Below are 15,154 nucleotides of genomic sequence, written 5' to 3' on the forward strand. Positions count from 1 at the left end.
CTCTAGGCGGGCTCCTGACTACTTGAAATTTGAATTGTATTCCCTTGTTCTCCAGGTGGGATCCTGATTGCTGAGACTCGAAATGTATTCCTTTGTTCTCCAGGTAGGCTCCTGATTGCTAAAACTTAAGTTGTATTCCCTTGTTCTCCAGGTGGGCTCCTGATTGCTGAAACCTGAACTGTATTCCCTTGTTCTCCAGGTGAGCTCCTGATTTCAACAAAATAGATAAAAGCAAAGAAAATTTCTGCCCCAGTTTGGTAGCTGGGTATATATATGAGTGTAAACTAAATCATGTTACCAAACATCAGTAAGAACTTGAAAGCGGAAATTTGAATTGTACTCCCCTGTTCTCCAGGTGGGCGCCTGATTGCTTAAACTTGAATTGTTGTTCCTTGTTCTCCAGGTGGATGCCTGATTACTGAATCTTTAACGGTTGTTCCTTGTTCTCCAGGTGGACGCCTGATTGCTGATACTTCGACTATTCTTCCTTGTTCTCCAGGTGGACGCCTGATTGCTGATACTTCAACTGTTGTTCCTTATTCTCCAGGTGGACGCCTGACTGCTGATACTTCAACTGTTGTTCCTTGTTCTCCAGGTGGATGCCTGACTTCAACAAAAATAGAAAAAACAAAAGGAAGTTTTCTGCCCTAGTTTGGTAGTTTCCTTACAGGGTGCTTCCTGAAATAAATGCCATCTTTGCCCCTGTTTCAAATCAAAGAAAATCTTGTCAGTTTAAAATGTGGTGGTTAGTTGTGCCATTCTTGCTGGGGAGGGTTTTCTCTTTTCCCTGCTTTGCTTCAACAGACTGCCTTGAACTGGTCGAAAGGACTGTTTCGACCTTATGACTGATCCTCAACTGCAGGATCCTCAACTGTTGTTCTTACTTCTGACCCTTTTATTCGTAACCATACATCTCTCATGACATTGCTGAACCATTCCACCGATTTAACCTTTGCTTACACCCTAGGTCCCACTTTTTATCATACTATCTCCAGCATGTCCTAGCCGTATTTTGCTTTGCGCAATTTTGAATCTGGTAGTACACTTTGACATTCCTTATTTGTTGGAACAAGGCTAACCTTGGAAGAGCTTTAGAGGAGTAAAAATTAACATCAATGAAATGCGACGATTTTGAGAAGTAATAATAAAGAAGAAAATCCAAATTTGAATGACTGTTGGAGATAGGAACAAGGAACTTATATGAGTGGAGTCACTGGCACCAATGATCATGGTATGCATTTTGGATTAATCAGCCCAGTCTATTTAACCAATCTCCTTTCCAATTATTTTACTTTGTTCTCCAAGATTTCCACAACCCAACTTTACTTTCCGCCAACTTACGGACCTTGTTCGACTTGTAGTGCTCTGAAGGGTTTTCACCGACACCCTCTCTCATTCATTTGTTCCTCAATTCCTTGTCGCCTTATGGTGCCCGCGAAGGTTTTCACCTATAAGACTCTCTTATTTTTTACTTTCTCTCAGCTTTCGTCGCCTCATGGTGCCCGTGAAGGTTTTCACCGATAAGACTCTCTCATTTTTACTTTCTCTCAGCTTTCGTCGCCTCATGGTTCCCATGAGAGTTTTCACCAATAAGACTCTCTTATTTTTACTTTCTCTCAGCTTTCATCGCCTCATGGGAACCATGAGTGTTTTCACCAATAAGATTTTCTCATTTTCATTACTTTTCTTGCTTGGACCAGAGTGTTATCCTGATATTAATCACCTCTATTTACTCAACTTGGCATCTCTCGAAGACTGATCGGAAGGTCTTTATTTGGACCGTAATGTGGGCTTTTGGATGGGGTTAGAAAGAAAGGGTATCAAAGGCTCAAAACAATTTGACATGGGTTTAAAATTACAACTCTTGGAATCACATTTCTTATTACAAGTACAACTTCTGCCCCAGTTTCTTGCTTGGAGATCTTTTGATATTTTATTTTACTATGACCGAGCCGTGAGGCTTCCTACGTATCCTTAACAGGAATCAGGTCAAACGTAGTTCACATCTGAATTTCCTTATTGTTATACTTTTTTTTTCTTTCTTTCTTTTCTTTCTTTTTCTTTCTTTTCCTTTTCTTTTTGTTATTGATTCCAAAAGAGGGGTGTGAAAGAAACAAATGTGGCTCAAAGGGGGAACAAAGGGTACAGTGTTTAGATAGCAGAATAAATTGCCTTCGTCATTTCAATCTTCGAAACAATGCCAAATACAAACAATCAACAATTATACCAAAGAAAATCATGCATAATATCTCTTTACTGCATTAGAATTGATAGCTATGTCTATGCATTTTCCTTCAATATCTGTTAAACATAAAGCACCATTGGACAATACTCTGGTCACAATGAATGGCCCTTGCCAATTCGGGGTGAACTTGCCTTTTGCTTCAACCTGATGTGGAAGAATATGTTTCAGCACCTGCTGACCCACTTCAAACTTTCGGGGACGCACCCTTTTGTTGTAAGCTCTTGTTATTCTTCTTTGATATAATTGGTCATGACATACTGCTGCTAATCGTTTTTCATCAATCAAGTTCAACTGCTCCAAACGGGTTTTGACCCACTCATCATCATCAATTTTAGCCTCAGCGATAATCCGAAGGGAAGGGATTTTAACTTCTGCAGGTATTACCGCTTCAGTGCCATATACCAACAAATAAGGAGTTGCACCTACCGAAGTGCGAACAGTAGTGCGATATCCCAACAACGCAAATGGTAATTTTTCGTGCCATTGTCTTGAACCTTCTACCATTTTCCGAAGTATCTTCTTTATGTTTTTGTTGGCTGCCTCGACTGCTCCATTCGCCTTGGGTCGATATGGGGTAGAATTGCGATGTGTAATCTTAAACTGTTGACATACCTCTTCCATTAAGTTACTGTTAAGACTAGCACCGTTATCTGTGATGATCACCTTTGGGATTCTGAATCGACAGATGATATTTGAGTGAACAAAATCGACCACTGCTTTCTTGGTCACTGATTTGAATGTTTTGGCCTCAACCCACTTGGTGAAATAATCAATGGCTACTAGAATGAACCTGTGCCCGTTGGATGCTGCGGGCTCAATTGGTCCAATGACATCCATGCCCCAAGCGACGAAGGGCCATGGTGCCAACATTGTGTGCAATTTCGATGGTGGAGAATGAATCAAATCTCCGTGTATCTGGCACTGATGACATTTGCGCACAAAATTGATACAATCTCGTTCCATGGTAAGCCAATAATAGCCTGATCGGACAATTTTCTTTGCCAACACATATCCGCTCATATGTGGTCCGCAGACTCCCGAATGTACTTCGGACATGACAGTCGTAGCTTGTCTAGCATCTATGCATCTTAATAATCCAAGGTCTGGTGTTCTCTTATACAAAACTCCTCCACTTAAGAAAAATCCATTTGCCAACCGTCGATTTGTTCTCTTTTGATCCCCCGTGGCTTGCACTGGATATATCCCCATTCTGATGTATTCCTTGATGTTGTGGAACCATGGTTCACCATCAAGTTCTTCTTCAATCATGTTGCAGTAAGCGTGCTGATCTCAGACTTGAATATGTAGTGGATCCACATAAGCTTTGTTCGGATGGTGCAACATTGATGCCAGGGTAGACAATGCATCAGCGACCTCATTATGGACCCTTGGAATATGCCTGAACTCCACTGATCGAAACCGTTGACAAAAATCATGTAAACATTGTCGGTATGGTATGAGCTTCAAGTCTCGCGTTTCCCATTCTCCTTGAATTTGATGTACTAGAAGATCCGAGTCTCCCAAGACCAAGATTTCCTGGATATCCATGTCTGCAGCTAGCCTTAGACCCAAAATACAGGCTTCATACTCAGCCATATTGTTGGTGCAATAAAACCGAAGCTGAGCCGTAACAGGATAGTGATGCCCGGTTTCAGAAATAATCATAGCTCCTATCCCGACTCCTTTCATGTTGGCAGCCCCATCGAAGAAAAGTTTCCAGCCTGGTTTTTCAATTTGCTCCAGTTCACCGATATGCATCACTTCTTCATCGGGAAAATAAGTTCTCAATGGCTCGTAATCTTCGTCGACTGGGTTTTCGGCTAAATGATCGGCCAATGCTTGGGCTTTCATCGCAGTCCAAGTCACATAGATGATGTCAAATTCTGTGACAATATCTGCCACTTTGCAAGTCTCCCTATCGGCATAGGCTTTTGAAAAATATACTTCAACGGATCCAAACGCGAAATGAGGTAAGTAGTGTAGGATGACAAATAATGTTTCAATTTCTGAGCTACCCAAGTTAGGGCGCAACATGTCCTTTCTAGATGAGTGTACTTAACCTCATAAGCTGTGAACTTCTTGCTAAGATAATAGATGGCCTGTTCCTTTCTGTCGGTGATGTCATGTTGCCTCAGTACACAACCAAATGAATTTTCCAAGACTGTCAAGTAAAGAAACAAAGGTCTTCCTGGTTCTGGCGGAACCAGCACGGGTGGGTTTGACAAGTATCCTTTTATCTGATCAAATGCTTCTTGACACTCATCAGTCCACTTTACCGCAACATCCTTCTTCAGCAATTTGAAAATAGGCTCACAAGTTGTCGTGAGCTGAGCAATAAAAATGCTGATGTAGTTCAACCTCCCTAACAGACTCATTACTTCAGTCTTGTTCCTCAGAGGTGGCAATTCTTGGATGGCCTTGATCTTTGATGGGTCCAACTCGATGCCTTGCCGGCTGACTATGAATCCCAACAGCTTTCCAAATGGAACACCAAATGCGCACTTGGCAGGGTTAAGCTTGAGGTTGTACCTGCGAAGTCTCAGGAAGAATTTCCTCAAATCCCTAACATGGTCGACCTGATGCTTTGATTTTATGATCACATCATCCACGTATACCTCAATCTCCTTATGTATCATATCATGGAACACCGTAGTCATTGCTCTCATGTAAGTTGCCCCGGCGTTCTTCAAACCAAATGGCATTACCCGGTAGCAATAAGTTCCCCATGGTGTGATGAATGTCGTCTTTTCTGCATCTTCTTCATCCATTAGAATTTGATGATACCCGGCATAGCAATCCACAAAAGATCCTATCTCATGCTTGGCACAATTATCGATCAAAATATGGATATTGGGTAATGGGAAGTTATCCTTCGGACTTGCTTTGTTGAGATTGCGGTAATCGACGCATACTCTGATCTTGCCGTCTTTCTTTGGCACAGGAACGACATTAGCCAACCAAACAGGATATCGAGTGACCCGAATAACCTTTGCATCCAACTGTTTGGTGATTTCTTCTTTAATTTTCACACTCATATCAGTTTTGAACTTCCTCAACTTTTGCTTGATGGGAGGAACCATTAGATTAGTGGGCAATTTGTGAACCACTAAATCAGTGCTCAAGCCCGGCATGTCGTCATATGACCATGCAAAAATATTTTTGAATTCGATGAGTGCTTTGATCAACTCTTCCCGAATCTTTGGCTCGAGGTGGACACTTATTTTAGTCTCTCGGATATTATCTGTGTCTCCTAAATTGATGGCTTCTATATCATTCAGGTTGGGTTTGGTTTTTTCTTCAAAGTGAATTAACTCCTTACTAATCTCTTCGAATGCCTCATCCTCATCGTATTCTGATTCGTAATCACAATCTACTTCTTGAACTATTATTCGGAATTAGATTGGTTTTTAAGACTGGGCTGAGGATTCCTTATGCATGCCATATCACTAAAGCCAGCGTAAAAAGAGCTGTACAGAAAAGAAAAGAAAAACAAAAGAAAAACTATCAGGAATAATAAAGAAAGGGAAACTGCTTTTCATTGAATGATGAAAGATAACAAGGTTTGTACACTTCAAACAAACTGAAAGATAAAAATCTGGATTACAACCCTAGAATAACCCAAACAAACTGAAGGAAAATTAAAATAAACTACCAAGACTCCTTTCGAATGGGGAGAGGAGTGGCTTTCCAATTATTAAGCTTTGTTTTCGGCCCAACGAATTGAATTTCTGCGTTGCTAGGACCTTCACCTCTTTCCACCATGTTCACACCGTCAAACAACTTTTCAAATTTTTCAATTAACTCTTTGTCAGGATTAATCATAGAATTAGAAATTGTTGTTACTGGGCGACTTCTGGTACCGAACTTGAAAAAAGATTTGGAAAGACATGGGACTGGCTTTGGAAGGACCCATGTCTTCTGTTTTAGCTTTCTGGCCTTTCTTATGTCTGCGGTAGTGGGTCTGAATCCCAAACCAAATGTTCCCAAGTTTTCGGGAAGAGATACTGGTTGTATGATGCCTTGCAAGATGAGCCCAAACCTTTACCGAGTACAAAACCATTCTTCAACATCTCATAGGCTACCATGACTGATGCAGCGGTTATCTTTGGATTTGGAATGTATTTCCCCTCCGGAACTTTCTCTACCAACATCGTGTCAGAAACCTGGTAGACCCACGGTCCCTGGTCATTTTTCACTTCAATGACTGGTACAATGGCATTGTTGTGAGCGTATAAGCTGTCTTCCCCATGCACAACTATTTCTTGTCTATCCCATTCAAATTTGACTACCTGGTGTAGTGTTGATGGGACTGCTTTAGCAGTATGGATCCATGGTCGACCCAACAGTAAATTATAGGAAACAGCTATATCCAACACCTGAAACTCCATTGTGAACTCAACTGGCCCTATCGTCAGCTCCAGCACTATGTCCCCAACTGAATCTCTACCTCCGCCATCAAATCCCCGCACGCAAATACTGTTCTTATGGATCCTCTCCTCTTCTATTTTCAACTTGCTTAGAGTGGAGAGAGGACAGATGTTTGTGCTTGACCTGTTGTCAACCAATACCCGGGTCACTATAGAGTTTTCACATTTTAATGTGAGGTAAAGAGCTCGGTTGTGCTCAGTACCTTCTATAGGCAATTCATCATCAGAAAATGTGACTCTGTTTGCCTCAAAGATTTTGTTGGCTATTTTTTCCAAGTGATTCACGGAGATCTTATCTGGAACGTGTGCCTCATTCAAGATCTTCATTAAAGCTTGACGGTGCTCGTCCAAATGGATCAGTAATGACAATAGTGAAATTTGAGTGGGCGTCTTTCTTAATTGTTCCACGATAGAATAGTCATGCAGCTTCATCTTTCTCAAGAATTCTTCTGCTTCTTCTTCAGTTACAGCTTTCTTCATTGGTGTTGGATTATTTTTAGCTCTTCTTAACTCCTCGGGAGTAAAACACCTTCCCGAGCGAGTCAAACCCTGTACTTCACAGATTTCTTCCTTGACTTCCTTTCCTTTGTACATCACCATTACCCGTTCGTAATTCCATGGAATAGCCTTGCTGTTGATTACTGGTAATTGGGTTACTGGCTTGATAATAACCCGATCTGCGCGGGCTCCTTCCACAATTATGATGGGTTTGCTGGCCACTCCTAGTACAATCACCTTTACCCTTTCCTGTTTCGTTGCAACTTTGCTCAAAGATCCCTTCTCAACTGCCACAGATGGATCAACACTCTTTTTGCTCTGCTTGAGCACCAACTTCTCTTCTGCTAATTGTTCATCTATCTTGGCTTCACTAGACCGAATCATCATGATGGTCTGTGATGGCTTCTTGAGTTCCCCCTCTGCATGTACTATTTCGATCATATTTGCCTCCTGATGGGCTGGCATCGGATTCCTGTTGATATTGGGTGCTTCGGGAGCCTGAACTTCAATTCTATTGGTATCAATTAGCTCTTGTATTGCATTTTTTAAGTGCCAGCACTTTTATGTATCATGACCCAGGGTACCAGAACAATACTCACAGCTAACAGTATAGTCAAGATTCTTTGGAGGAGGATTTGGCAGTTTGGACTGTATCGGCCTTAGCATATCTAGCTGTTTTAGCCTGTGGAACAAATTAGTGTAGGAGTCTCCCAACGGAGTAAATGTTTTCTTTTTCTGCAACCTTTCACCCTTGAGTGCTTGACTAGGCCTGAAACTTGGTCCGGGAGCGTTTTGGTAGGTTCGTGGATATGGATAAGTATTTGGTATGACAGGAGCACGCCATTGAGCGTGGGCAGGTGGTTGGTTGTATGCTTGTGCATAGTGGACGGAAAAATGAGGTTCTGACGGGGGATAGTAGTGTTGGGGTGAATTATGGTGATAAGTTTGTTGGTGGGGTCGAGGTTGATTGTAGTAGTGAGGTGAACCTCTGGATCCGGACCAAGTTCCTGAATCAACCATTGTCGCTTCCTCTCTTTTCTTCTTCCCAATCCCTCCTATGCCGCCTTGAATAGCCTAAGTAGTCACTTTGATAGCCGAATAGCTCATGATTTTATTCGACTTGAGGCCTTCTTCTACCATGCCCCCCATCTTTACTACTTCGTTGAATGACTTTCCCACAGCTGAGACCAAATGGCCATAGTAAGTAGGTTCCAAAGCCTGTAGGAAGTAATCTACCATCTCACTTTCCTTCATTGGGGGATCCACCCTTGCTGCTTGTTCCCTCCACCGGAAACCATATTCTCTAAAGCTTTCACTATGTTTTTTCTCAAATTTAGTCAAGGATAGTCGATCTGGAATGATCTCAAGATTGTATTGGAAGTGACAAGCAAATGCTTGCGCCAGATCATCCCATGTATACCATCTCCCATGGTCCTGGCGGGTATACCATTCCAATGTTGATCCGCTCAAACTCTGACTGAAGAAAGACATTAATAATTCGTCTTTTCCTCCAGCTCCCCTCATCTTGCTGCAAAAACCCCTCAAGTGGGCTACTGGATCACCGTGCCCGTTGTATAGATCGAACTTGGGCATCTTGAAACCGGCCGGTAATTACACATTTGGGAACAAGCATAGGTCCTTGTAGGCCACACTGACTTGCCCTCCTAACCCCCGCATGTCTTGGAACGATTGTTCTAAGCTTTTAACTTTCCTGAACATCTCCTCTTGTTCGGTATTTTTGACTGGCTTATCAGTTTTTGTTGGGAGGTCAAAGCGGGGAGTATATGAATGGTTTTCTTAAGATTTGAAAGTGGGCTTCGAGGGGTAGTATTGGTTGTCCTGGGCCTGGAATATAGGCTCGCTAGGAGATTTGTGGAGTGTAGCTGGGGGAGGTTCTACGAAGACAGGATTTACTGGTGGAGGAAGGTATGGAATTGGTTTAGGGGGTGGAGATTGTGGTATATGAGAAGTGGTGCCTCGGTAGTGCTGGTAAATGGGAAAACTCGAGGATAGATCGGTGGCAGGATGATCCTGAGTTTGAGCCGGTGGTGGGGTGGAAGCAGGGTTAGCAGGGTAAGCTGGGGGTGATTGTCCTTTAGACCAAGCCTGATACATCTCGGCCATCTGTTGCTTAAGTTTAAGCATCTCCTCTTTCATTTTACTGACGTCCAGCTCCTCTACTTCAACACTTGTGTCGACATCCGGGATAGACATGATTTCTGATATTGGTCCTTTTGATCTGGTTTGGTAATGATAATGTGCCAGTATACTCTAGATAAACTAACTGCTTGAATTCTGGAAATGAACAAACTTGTTAGTTTTTAGAGTTTAACACATATGCAATTACACGTTGGGATGCAATGTACCTAGGCAATTAACCATTTTTTATCATGTATTCGCTCGGTTGCTTGTGTCATCCCAGCTTTTCCTGATCTTTCCTTTTATTGTCACTCACGCCTATCTTTATTTCTCTCCCCTTTTTCATTTTATTCTTTTCTTTTGGTTGTGGTCAAGTCTTATAAAGATTGTCTACGTATCATGTCCCCGCATGAATCAGACCGTGCGTAGTTCTGGCGAAAACAATTATTAATACTCTTTTTTTATTTTTTTAACACACGAAACAGTACAAAGACAGAAATGACATTACATTTGGACAACACTTTAAGAAAATGGTTTAAAAGACTTGACACGGACTCAAACTAAAACATGACTATTATATAAAAAATTCCAACAACTATGACTACGCTCCACTCCACAATCTTTTGCTTTCAATCATTGGAACATCTGCTCACGGTGGGGCTTGACCCGGTTGACCTCCTAGTGTACGGTACATTCTTTCTAACTCCATTGCAAGATGACGGGCAAAAGTAGGTGCATGCTCTAGAAACCTTTCATAATTCATCCCTTGGCAGTTTACATAACTTTGAGAGGTGTAAACAGCCAAATCATGGATTTGTGCTCTAAAATCTTGGAGATTTTGGTCTTGCTTTTGCAATCGCTGTTGGCGAGTGGTGGCTATATCTATTATGTGGTCTTCGCGATCTAAAGCTAACTCCAATTGAGCTCGAAGTCTGGCTTGATCGAGTCTTGCCTGTGCTCTTTCCCTATCAATATCTGTGTGCTGATGTTCTCTATTGTACCTTCTCATTTCTTCCAACTATGCATGGAGTTGAGTTTCTGAATGTATCCATTGGTCCTTCTCTCTCTTGAATTGAGCCATGTCTTCTTCGGATCTTATTACTTGACGTTCCTTATTAGATTTGGCCTCCTCATTTAACTGTATGATTTTTTCCTTAGCTTTGTCTAACGCCTTTTCAGTCTTTGCCAAAATGGAATCATAATCTTGCATTTTTTCCATCAGATTGGCAATGATTTTCTGATCTTTCCAACTTCTCACTGCATTTCAGAGGCTTTCTTCATCTGTTGAAACTGAGCGCGAAGAGTTTTATTCTCGCTAATTAGACTCTTTTTTTCACCTTCTGCTTCTTGTGCTTGTAAGTCTTTCTCCAAATTGAGGTTCCTCAGATTTTATTCTAAGGCATGAATAGTTGCTTTGTACCCTTTTTCCTTTTCACCCCAAGCCAACCGTTCTTGGATTTTATCATCAAAGGTTTGAACATGCGGTCTTTTTATGGGCCTTCTAAGATCAGGTTCCGGTGCATCATCCACGCGGGATCTTTTCTCAAACCACCTAGCATATCCTGGATTTATCTCGCCTTTCGTAGGATCTGGAACTTGAGTATCATCTTTCAAGTATGGACAACCATTCCAAATCTGCTGGATTAAAGCCTCAGGGAGAGTGGCTTCGGGGTGTAGCTCGATCACTTGCATACTCAAATCTTCATCGTCAGGCACCACTTGGTATCTCCATAGCTGTCTTAGAACTCTCTGTGGCGCATACGGCTAGACGTTTCTTAAACCCAACAGCAGCAAATAACTCTTCAAGGTTGACATGTGTATCACCTCTCTTACCGGGAGCCATCCCAAGGTCCACTCAATTTGACTTGCCATTAAAGATCTTAAATGGGATATCCAGGCTTCCACCCCTTCTGGAGATTTATAATCTTTTATTCTTTCTTCATAAATTTGCAACAAAATATTGCACCCTTCGAAGAATTTTGCCCTGGATTTACATAAAGTCAACGCCCGATAAATGTCTGAGAGAATGATCGGGGCAAGGGTGTGATGTTCCTTGGTAGTGAGGACTTGTACGACTCTGGCTATGCGAATATCAATCGTCCGCTCTTTGTTTGGGAAGACCATGATTCCCAGAAAAGCCACCATGAAAGCGAAGCGACGGTGAATCTTCCAGGTGTCCTTGTTTTGTTTGTTAGTAAGGCCCTTTTCATGAATTTCAAATCCATCCGGCTTTCCGAACCTTGAATATAGGAAGTTGAAAGAATAACACCCTTTGACAATGTTGCTTTTTCTGATTTGATTACTGATGTTCAGAAGACCAAAGAATCGATGTACTGAGGGAGCCTTTGGGAATATAAGATTCTGGTTTCTCAAATCTCTGCCAAAACCGGAATATCCAGCTATTTCTTCTAATGTGGGAGTAAGCTCGAAATCAGAGAAGTGAAAGACATTGTGAACAGGGTCCCAAAAAGTCACTAGTGCCGTAATCAAATCATCGTGTGGTTTAACTTTCATAATATCTGTGAGAGCTCCCAAATACTTAATGACCCATTTCTGACCATCTCCTCCTAATTCATACCACCACATCTGAAGCCGAAAGAGAAACTCATCTACATCTGTGAACGGTGGGTTTTGGATGGTGCTCATTTTGTATCTGCAAGTGATTTTAAAAAAAACAAAAATCAAGACTTATTTTGAAAACAAAAATTCATAAAAAAACACTTCGATGAAGAAGATTTAAAAAAAATCCCCTTTTTTTATTATTAATTTTTTTTAAAAAGCGACTGTTCTTGCAAAAACAACCTTCCGGCGCCCTTTTGGGACATTCGGCATTTTTTTTTAAATAATTGGGCCCGATGTGGGTTGCCTACGTATCTCACATCCGGCGAGAATCAAACTTACGTAGTTCGTAATAATAAAACCATTTTTTAAAAAAAAACACGACATGTCCTTTCCTTTTCAGAATTTCAAACTATTTTGGAAATTTTTCGAAAAAAGCCAATTTTCTTTCTCGGTTCTCACATTGATTTTCTAACTTTTCCTATAAGCTGGTCAACATGAAAATCCGAAACAAATGAATGTACAAATAGCAAGTAAGATGCATCAGGATGATCTTTTCATTTCGGGTGCACCTGTCCTAGACAGACCCAACCCCTGTGTTGAGTCTCCAAAGTCAAATGCACATGATGCAAACAAACGTTCCTACTAGGGATCCGGCATGAAGCTGAGTTATTCTAAGTGAAAAACCTGGGGTATACTATTCTAGACCTGGCTTACCCAAGCGGACAGCTTGAGCCGAAGTGGGGGTAACGTACCGGGAGCACGAAAGTCTACCCGGCCTAGTTACTTGTCCCAACTTCGTTCTATTTGGTATGACTTCTAACAGAAAGGTGGGCCACACGCACGTGTGCACCATAAATTCAGAAGACTCAGAAAGAAGAAGGGTATGGTAGCATTTTTATATATACAATTCAGATAATATCAAAGCGGTAAAAAGCAACATTTTGCACATTAAGCATAAACATGTAAAAATCATATAATAAATAAATCCAACTATAACAGTTATTCTAAGCTAGAATTCTTGAACCCTGAACCAGAGATTATCAATACCAGCTTCTTCGCAACACCACCATCTGCCACACCTCCTTTTTCTACCTACACCCCGGGAAAGGGGTGTATAAGGGAGTTTTTCCAATTAAAGGACAATCGAAACGGGATTATATTATTAAAAGATTCAGAGTCGCCACTTGGAATATTTTAATTGGTGTCCCAAGTCACCGGTATATTTTGAAATCCCAAATCGAGGAAAAATCGACTTTCCTTTTGAAGTCTGCGAACCAGAAATTCTGAATAAGGAATTATGTTAACCCGAGGGAAGGTGTTAGGCACCCCCGGATTCCATGTTTCTAGCACAGTCGCTTTGATCATACTTGGCTTTATTAAAATTGTTTAATTACTCAATTTTAGAACCTATGTGCATTTGCCTCTTTTAATTAGAAAATTATCTTAAAACAGGTCACGCGCCCGTGTACCCGTTTTTGGCGCGTCAAAAATCATGTCACGCGAACGTGTCCACAATTAATAACGCTTGAATATTTTTAAGGAATTTCAATTGAAGTTGTGCGAACGCATACTCTGGTTTTGCTTTTAAAATCATAATTATGTCACGCGAATGTGTACACAATCACGATTATAGATTAAGTCGCGCTTAAAGCATACTATCGATCCAGGGTTGTTCATTTCCTAAATTTGGGATTATTGAGAGGTCATGAATTATATAGTATTTGTGGGAAAATGTAGTATTTAGTTATTGAAATTATTCATTAGAATTTTTATTAATTAAGAAAATGGATACGCCATCAGTAGAATAGAAATTCGATTTCCACAAGCCCACTAACAATATATAAATATGCTAAAATATTTAAACTACCTCTCAAAATCAGTGTAGCAAATTAGGCATACAGCAACACCTAAGATTAAACGTGCAAATAAATAATTGAGTTCCTAACTCATTTAATACACCACTCTTATATAAAGATATAACCTAAATTGTGTCTCCCTAGGAATACTGACCCATTTAAATCCATTAAATAATAAAAGATTTGTGTCATTATTGGAAAGGTTAAAAACAGTCAGATTTGAGCTTAAACATCAAATTCTTAAGGAACTGCTTCAAACATAAATTAATAGATTAAAACTTAAACCAACAGAATCATCATCCAAGCAATATATAATTAATTCAAGTAAATATTCATCAAGTTATTTCAAACAAGAATTTCACAACAATAAACATAAACCCATATTCAAGCAAAATATTGACAGAAGCGTGAAACAAAGATTTGGGATAAGAGATTGAACCTTTAACAATGACAGATCTTCTTTATTAGCAAGCTCCTCCAATAAAGTTACAACGGCTAGAATCGATGCCGAATGGACTCAAATGGAGACAACTGACCAGAACTTAAACGTAAGCTTAGCAGTCTTGGGACCTCGACGAACTCGACGCTTCAATATATGGCGCTGTATGGATCTCGCAAGCTTTTTTCCTCTCTATATTGTTCTCTCTGGTGTCTCTTTTGACTCTCTCTTGTGTTTATATGTCCGTATGGTTGTGTGCGTCGACGGGGGGAGGGGATGCTATGGTGGTGGTGGAGCTCGACAGCTATGGAGGAGTTGGTTGTGTGTCGTTGGTTTTCAGCCACTCGTCGGAGTAGCAGAACGAAAGGGTGAGGCGTGGGGTCGTTACGAAAGGTTTCAGAACCGGGGTGGGTCGTGTAAAAGATGAAGTCGAGAGGGGGTGGGGGTCTGGAGAAGACGACGCACAGCTTTTTCTGTTTTTTTTCCTTTTGGTTGCTGCTGGTTCGAAGAAGAAGTTTCAGAACCGGGGGGGAGGGGGGGTCGTGTAGAAGATGAAGTCGAGAGGGGGTGGGGGTCTGGAGAAGACGACGCACAGCTTTTTTCCGTTTTTTTCTTGCTCTCGTCCATCCGTTTTAAGCTGTGATGATCAGCCCTTTAAAGGGCACTAATTAGTGTTATTTCCACTACCAAATTATTCTTTCTATTCTTTAATTGTCCATTAACTTAGTGCTTTTATCTAAATAGCTAGTGCACCACTATTATTTGTTAGCAGCCCCTATTCAATCATTGATGTTTAATTCCTAAATTATCCTAAAAATACTAACTAACTCTAAGTAGTAATTATCACAAATAATTAAATACCAAACTAAAAGAAAATCACAAAATTTTGACATTAAACACTAAAATGCAAAAATACGTTATTTTTTGTGATTTTTCATTTTGTAAAACAACAATTTACTAAATTAACCCAAAAAATATAAAAAATCAA

General features: G+C 40.8%; 1 long non-coding RNA gene across 1 annotated transcript; it reads right to left on the reverse strand.

The window, feature by feature from the left end:
* Positions 1 to 9,753: 9,753 nt before the first annotated feature.
* On the reverse strand, positions 9,754 to 14,795 carry LOC142179771 (uncharacterized). Its single transcript, XR_012708294.1, has 2 exons — positions 14,167 to 14,795; positions 9,754 to 11,962 (listed from the first exon to the last, which is right to left on the reverse strand). It is a non-coding gene; the product is annotated as an uncharacterized LOC142179771 (long non-coding RNA).
* Positions 14,796 to 15,154: the final 359 nt, after the last annotated feature.

Source organism: Nicotiana tabacum, chromosome 1, assembly GCF_000715075.1.
Source record: "Nicotiana tabacum cultivar K326 chromosome 1, ASM71507v2, whole genome shotgun sequence".
Lineage (NCBI taxonomy): Eukaryota > Viridiplantae > Streptophyta > Magnoliopsida > Solanales > Solanaceae > Nicotiana > Nicotiana tabacum.